This window comes from Dipteris shenzhenensis, chromosome 23, assembly GCF_047967505.1.
Source record: "Dipteris shenzhenensis isolate YYH24624 ecotype China chromosome 23, Dip_SZ_1.0, whole genome shotgun sequence".
NCBI lineage: Eukaryota > Viridiplantae > Streptophyta > Polypodiopsida > Gleicheniales > Dipteridaceae > Dipteris > Dipteris shenzhenensis.
In genome coordinates, this window is record NC_141618.1 from 10,140,269 (window position 1) to 10,147,551 (window position 7,283).

The following is a 7,283-nucleotide window of genomic DNA, read 5'->3' on the forward strand; positions in this document are numbered from 1 at the left end:
TGGCTCAGAACCTCTGATAACCTTGATCATTCTAGAGATGGCTATCGAGGTACAAGTCCTCGGAATCCATCTACATCCAGAGCAAAAAATCTAAGGAGATGGCTATCGAGGTACAAGTCCTCAGAATCCATCTACATCCAGAGCAAAAAATCTAAGGAGCAAACATCACACCTGCTCCTCTTCATGAACCAAGTGACTGCAATCTCTCCCATTGAGTAAAGAGAAGATTTTGAGATGGGTGCAACGACTAACAACATATGATTTTTGAAAAGTAGTTCACAAGAGCCAATTCCTATGCTTTTACTCAAATTTGGAAGTTTGTTTTAAGCCTTTAGATCATTCTAAAATCTAAGGGCCAAAAATCAAACACTTGGCTCAATGAGGGCTCAAGAAACACAAACTTGCCTCTATCGTAAAGATTCATTAGTATTTTTATCCTTGAGCTTGAGCTGAGGTGCATAAGGCAAAACACCATTTGCATTTCCATTAGGATTAAGTCGTGCCTCTCCCTTATCTTGTGCTGTAGGAGGTATTTTAAGACCTTAATTTTTGGACACCGAAGGTCGGGGGCATTCCTATTCTGCACTGGTGGAGGCATGGCAAAGATGGAAGAGACATAAGCTACTTGTATAATAGCTAGGGTGGTATGTGCAGTGGGAGATGAGCCTTGTGTCTATGTAGTGGTCTATTTAGGTGGTTGTTCCATGGACTTTGCTCATGGGTCAAAACTTATGCTCTTAACATTGTCATCACTTCAACCAAATAGAAAGAACTGATGAGTGTCATAGTGATTTTTGGCATGCAATATTCTAAGGGTCTCACAAGGTGTTCTTTGTATCTCGTCCTCTCTAAAGTGAAAAGACATAAGCATCATTGATCTAGGCATCGGGCCAACCAAAAAGTCACTAAAACATCCTAAGAAAGGTAATGGATTCTTTGCCCCCAAAAAAAAAAAGAGGCAATGAAACCATCCTAAGATCTAGTGCTCCTCAGTCTTAAGCTCTTGAATATCACTTTATCGAGGTGAAAATCCCCACTAAGTGATGATCCTCAAGCCATACAAGGAACTCTAAGGTGATCCAAGCAGATCCTCATTGCATACAATGAGTGTTTAAAGGCATCATAAATCTATGCATGAATCCATCCTCTGTAATCCACAGAAAATGGTCAATCACTTAATAGGAAGATAAAGATATGTAATTGACAAAAATATGCTCAAATGACCTATATCCTCCCTTGTCTAGTCAGATGCATGATTGGATATACTAGAGTGGGGGTAGTTTCCCTTGCAGATTCAACCTAGACAAGCATCCTCTAACTTATGCATACATGCACCCCCTCATTCCCTCATACAAAAGCTAGGAAGAGAAAGAAACAATTAGGTGGCATCCATATAATCCTCTAATATATGTGATCATGGGAAGTCGCATCCCAATTATTAGCATACATGCTATGAAGGGTGCTGGAAATCAAGAATGCAACAATTGAAAACTAAGTAGCAGAGGAGACGAAGTGAACTATTCGTTTATTGAAGTGTACTAAAAATGGGAGTACCCTAGGATTAGGGTTAGTATTAAAAGTTCCATAGTACTAGTGTCCTATTAGCCATACATTGACTAAGTGGAGTTAATGAATGAAAAATAACTAGGACTCATTAGTACTAGCCTACAAGGCCATACCAAGGGACTATGCCTAACAAACCACGGTGCTCCATGGTATGGCTGAAGTACTCTGGAAACATCTCAAAGATACCTGGAACTAATGCCATGGTTGCACATGTTCATCCAAAAGGATATAGCAACCTATGGAAGTAAAGGATGGAATCAAGTCTGAAGCTTGCCAAAAATCTCCAAACTTGGTTGTTGTGAAGCGCTTTGGTGAAGATATCTGACTTATTGTTTTGTGTTGGAACATAAGACAAGTGAATTCCCTTGTCTCTTTTCGACACATTGATAATGAACCTTGATGCACTTAGTACGTGCATACGACATTGGATCGCACACAATGGCTAAAGCACTCTGACTGTCAGTGTAGATAGTTGTTAGAGATGTTTGACTAATATCAGATTTGCAAGTAGTTTCCCTAGTCAAATACATTTCATCATGGTTGCAAAAGCTACCTTGTACTCAGCTTCACGGCAAGAAGTGGCAACTATAGGTTGCTTTTTGCAGAACCAAGAGATGCATGAAGCTCAAAGCATAAAACAGTTGTCACCATGTGACACTTTATTATGATAATATCCTACCTTGTAACTATTTGTAAAATACATGTAGAGTAAGTGAAGAATTGTGACCAAAACCTCAAATGCCTTGGAGTAGCGGAAGACATGCTTTACGGCTTGCTAATGCTATGTACTAGGAATATGAATACTGAAGATCTAGTGGTGTGTGACACAAATATATCAGTCATCAATAGCTTGCTAATAGAGAGTGGCATCAGAGGGATCAATAGCACCATCCCTGCAAAAACAAAAACCAGACTCCATGGGTGTAGAAATGGGTTTACAATCCTTAAACTAAAACCTATGTAGGAGCTATCCAATGTATTTGGAGTGACTCATCATAATAGCCCCCTCAACATAAGCAAACTGAATGACAAAATAAATGTGAAGATGGTCCTAATCTATCATTGCAAAAGAATGTTGTAAATCAGCCTTAAAGGCTGTAATATGTTGGGTGGAAGGTCTAGTCAAAAGCATATCATCAACATATAAAATTAAAATCAACAAGTTGGCATCATGCTTGTGGACATAAAGAGTGCTCTATGTAGGACTGTTTTGAAAACGAAGGTTGATAAGATGAGTATGAATCTTGGCATACCAGGCCCAAGATGCCTGCTTCAAACCATAATGCACTTTATCCAAGTAGTGATATTGGATACATTCTTCAAATACTGTCCTTTGAGGAAGACAAGGAGGAGTTGTCACATCTTGCAATATCTTAACAACTGCACTTACAGTGAGAAATATGAAATCCCATAACTAATCCATAAATCCACAAATCCTAAACAAATGAATTGTAGCAGAGGAAAAGGCTACTGATGAAGCTCTTTTTCATTCAGTAGGATTTGGAAGCTCTTTTAATGTTTAGAACTATTTTTGAAACTCCTAGAAATCCCAGTGCACCACTGCAAAAAAGGCAGGCTCTTTCAAAACCCAGCAAAGAGCATAATATACATCAAAAGCAATTGAGTATGGAGAAGACAATGATGGATCCCAAAGGTCTGGAGTGAGCCACTTGTAAGCACAAAATTTTCTGTTATCTTTTTCAACGTGAGCTTGGTACTCAACTTCTGACTCTAGCTATTTCTTTGATGCAAAAAATAGATACCTTTGCTCACTAAAGTTGAGAGTAAGACCACAATCAATTTTGCAATTTTTCATGTTGTACCTCATCAAGCAGCATTTTATTTTCACAATTTCATTTTATTACAAATTTTGGTATTACTTGCAAGGCCAACCACATGGTCTGTAACATTTTCTTTTAATATAGGGTGGTAGCACGCAGGCCATCAAATCATGAAGTCATCTATGATGGGGTTATGAACACTATTGCACTTGAAGTGAGAACATTGCATGGCTTCTAAAAAAAAGATTCTCTTCAAAATCCTAGGATTATTGGCCAATTTTTTAAAGTAATTTATTTTCTCATAGGTCCATCTCCAAAAACAATCGATTCTAAAAAAGGGCAGAAATTTATGCAATGCAACTTTTTAAGATTAACTAGATACATATACTTATGTTTTCATACTTGAGTACCCATGAATATGATATTCAAAACACATGCTAGATTATGAATATTTATTTTTGGGTTGCAAGAAATATTTTACATTTGCAAACTCTAAGATTTGATCATCACTGATGGTATAGAAATTTAATTCAAACCAAATGAACGTGAAAGATATAATTATTTATATTATAACCAAGAAACCAAATGAAGTACATGTGAAATATGTACTAAATGGAAAATCCTTATGATAAATATAACACCAAATCATTTAAATATGTTAGAATATGTCCATATGTCAAAATTTATGTCAAAAATCAAATGTCTAACTAAACATCAATACAATCTATGCCTGTCTTGTCAATAGTGGTAGCAATGTCACCTTCTTGTACAATAGTTGAACCTATTCTAGTGTCCTTGGTAGCTTCATGCTATAGCTAAGAAAATTCACCAGCGTCATAAAAAAGAGGAGGTTGAGGCTTTGATGATGATGCTTGCACCCGATCACTATTAACTACTGCAGCTCCCACCTCCTGATCAACATCAGGCAACTCATTCATGGCATTGATTCATTATTTAAAAAAATATGGATTGCACCATGTAGTGTACAACAGTAGAAATAGAGAGAACAACATTTGGAGTTGAATAAGAGGTTCGGAGTTCAAAAGAATATTTTGAGCCAAAGTTTTTTGTAAAGTCTCTTTGTTTAATATTGAGTTTTGGAGCTGAGAAATAAAATAAATTGAGTAATAGATACTCATAATCTTGTAGCAAATGTTCCAATAGCATGAGGTATTGATGAACTTTGAAGAGGCACAATAAAAAAGATGGTCCTAGAAAGAAGTCTGGAATAGAAAGTGCATGTCAAGACTGTGCCAAAAAATCCAAAAAAGGATATCTGAAAAGAAAAGAAGACTCAAAGAGCAGGTACTTGAAAAGGGTATCCCAAACATGAAATATAGGATATGCCAAGACCTTGTAGGGAGGGTATGAGATCAAGGATCTGGATTGCTATCAAGAAGTCTAAAATTTAGTTTTCTACTGGAGTTCAAGAACTAACGTGGAGTTTCACATTCAAGATTGATGACATGTAAACTGAAATCTGGGCTCATTGATGTGGAAGCTAGAATTGAGATTGGTGTTGATGATTTGTCTTGTAAGCAAGGTGTGGCCACTACTATGACATGAAAGTGCGTTGAGAAAATCTAGGAAGATCAAGATGTTGACCTGGTAGCTAGATGCAAAATTGAATTTTGAAAGTTGGAATCTAGGTGCCAAATTATGGATGCGAGAGTCTGGATACTAAAGTTTGGATCCGAAATTCAAGTTAAAGTCTGACGTTGATCTAAAAATTGAAGATAAGGTATGTCTTTATCGTCAATCTTTGTTGGAATTTGCCCCCAAAATAGAGAACACCCACACAAAGTTGTTGTTGGGGATTCGAGGAATGGAGCTTGAAGACAATGAAATACATCATGAGAAGGATTTCCTAGAAACTATGATATGGTTGTGAATGGTTCTTAGAAATTACATTTGGACAGAATGAGAATCCTCTATGGACCTTGTATCTTAGAGCATTTATGAGGGCATGCAGTAGCATAGAGAATGCTCTGGGAGCAAAACGAGCTAAAAGCATGTTGGAAATGTTGAGCATACATCTTGTTGGATTGATGGATTCACTAGATGGAACTTTTAAACTTGAAGAACACTCTCAAGGAGACCTTCACTCTTTGAAAATAAAGGACTCTTTAACCCGCAACCACCGTGGCTGAACAAATAACTACGACCCTATATTTGGCTAGGTAAGAGTGAACAATCTTCAGTGCAAGCTGAAAGAGTAATTAGGTAGCATTCATTGGCTCTTGTTGGTACCACTTAAAAGATTTTGTGCATGCGTACGCATGTGCATGTGTGCGTGCATGAGTATGTGTGTGTGTGTGTGTGTCTGTGGAAGATTTTACAACACCCCTTTGCATAGTGAAAAGAAAAAAGAGCGAAGCTAGATAATGAAAAAAGGACTAATTGCATTAACAAAAAAGTTTATACAATTCGATGAATCCCTATTTATAAAGGAAACTAGCAGTGGGCCCTTTTGTAGAAATGACTTTGTGGAAATTATATAGAAATTGAGCTTGGATAAGTCCTGGCAAGCATCACTTTTATTGAAGAGGGGAGTTTGCCTACCTGGCACCATCCAATAAGAAAATGTGGTGAGAACCCGCTTAAACCTTAGTTGGGAAGATAGGTGTCATAAACACCCCTCCCTTGTTATCAGGGTCATAATAAAAATTATGTTTAACCACAAACCTATTAAGCTTGAATTTTCTTATGAGCTTCTAGTTGATTGAAATAACATTGAGTGAATTTTTTGAGCTTTAGAGTTTGTAGAGAGTAAATTTGGAGCTTTTGTAGAAGGTAATTTCTATGTAAAAATCAATGAAAAAATGTTTTATGAGTTAGAAAAGTGAGTGAATGGAAGTTATCTCATGAGTATGAAGGGGGTTTAATAGAAAACAATAAACATGAGCATTTTTTTAACAGCACAAAAAGAAAAGAATTTAATTTTAAACATAAGAATGTAGAAGAGAGTGTAAGAGTTTTATCAAAATACAACTAAAAAGAGTTTGAGAGGAAAATTTAGATTTTAAATGAATAAATTGTTTCTAACACAAGGTAAAGGTATGGTAGATTAAGAAATGAATGAGGAAATTAGATAAGTGTGGAGAGATAAACTAAAAGGAGATTTACTTTTTCCTAATTTAAAAAAATGGTTTTTTTGAAAGGACATAATATATAGATTAATTTAAGATGAGATAAAATCAGCAATATAAGGGATAATAAGGTTTTGAGAGGAGAGAAATTAGAAAAAGGGGGGGGGGACACGGATTAGATTAGTAAGGAGGGGAAATTAATAAAACAAAAAAGGGAGGGGTTAGATAAACAAAGAAAGAAAAGGGGGTGATATAAATGATAAGAAGGGAAAGGAACCTAAGGGAGTTAACCGTATTGAAGGGAAAACCATACGAGAAGGTATGTACTCTATGGGGAGCCACAAGTACTGGTATAAAGAGTAGCCAGGATAGACCTTACACGGTAGGATCGAGGACCATAGATGTCGCAGTACAGACAACCAGCAAAGCTGCACAGCAAGGTTTCTTTGGAATGCGCAGTGAGGGGAGGATGAAGGCGTAGAGGGCAGAGAAGTACATGGTACTTGGAACAAGAAGACAAGGTGTTGGCATGTGGAACCGCACGGCGGGCAGGGTGGACAGATGTAGCGGAGAGGAGTGGGAGAGAATAGGTTGGAGTAGGCAAGGAGGGTATTTTATTGCTATGATTGGTGGAAGTCGGTCAGGTTGGGAGATGGAATGATGAAAAAAAGGGGAAGACAAAGGAGTCGAGATAGAGGGAGAGTGAGGCAGTCGATCTAGTTAATAATGGTAGCATCATTTTTATTGAAGAGGGAAATTTGCCTACCTGCCACCATCCAACAAGAAAAATATGGTGAGAACCAATCAAACCTTAGTTGGGAAAACAAGTATCATAAACACCCCTCCC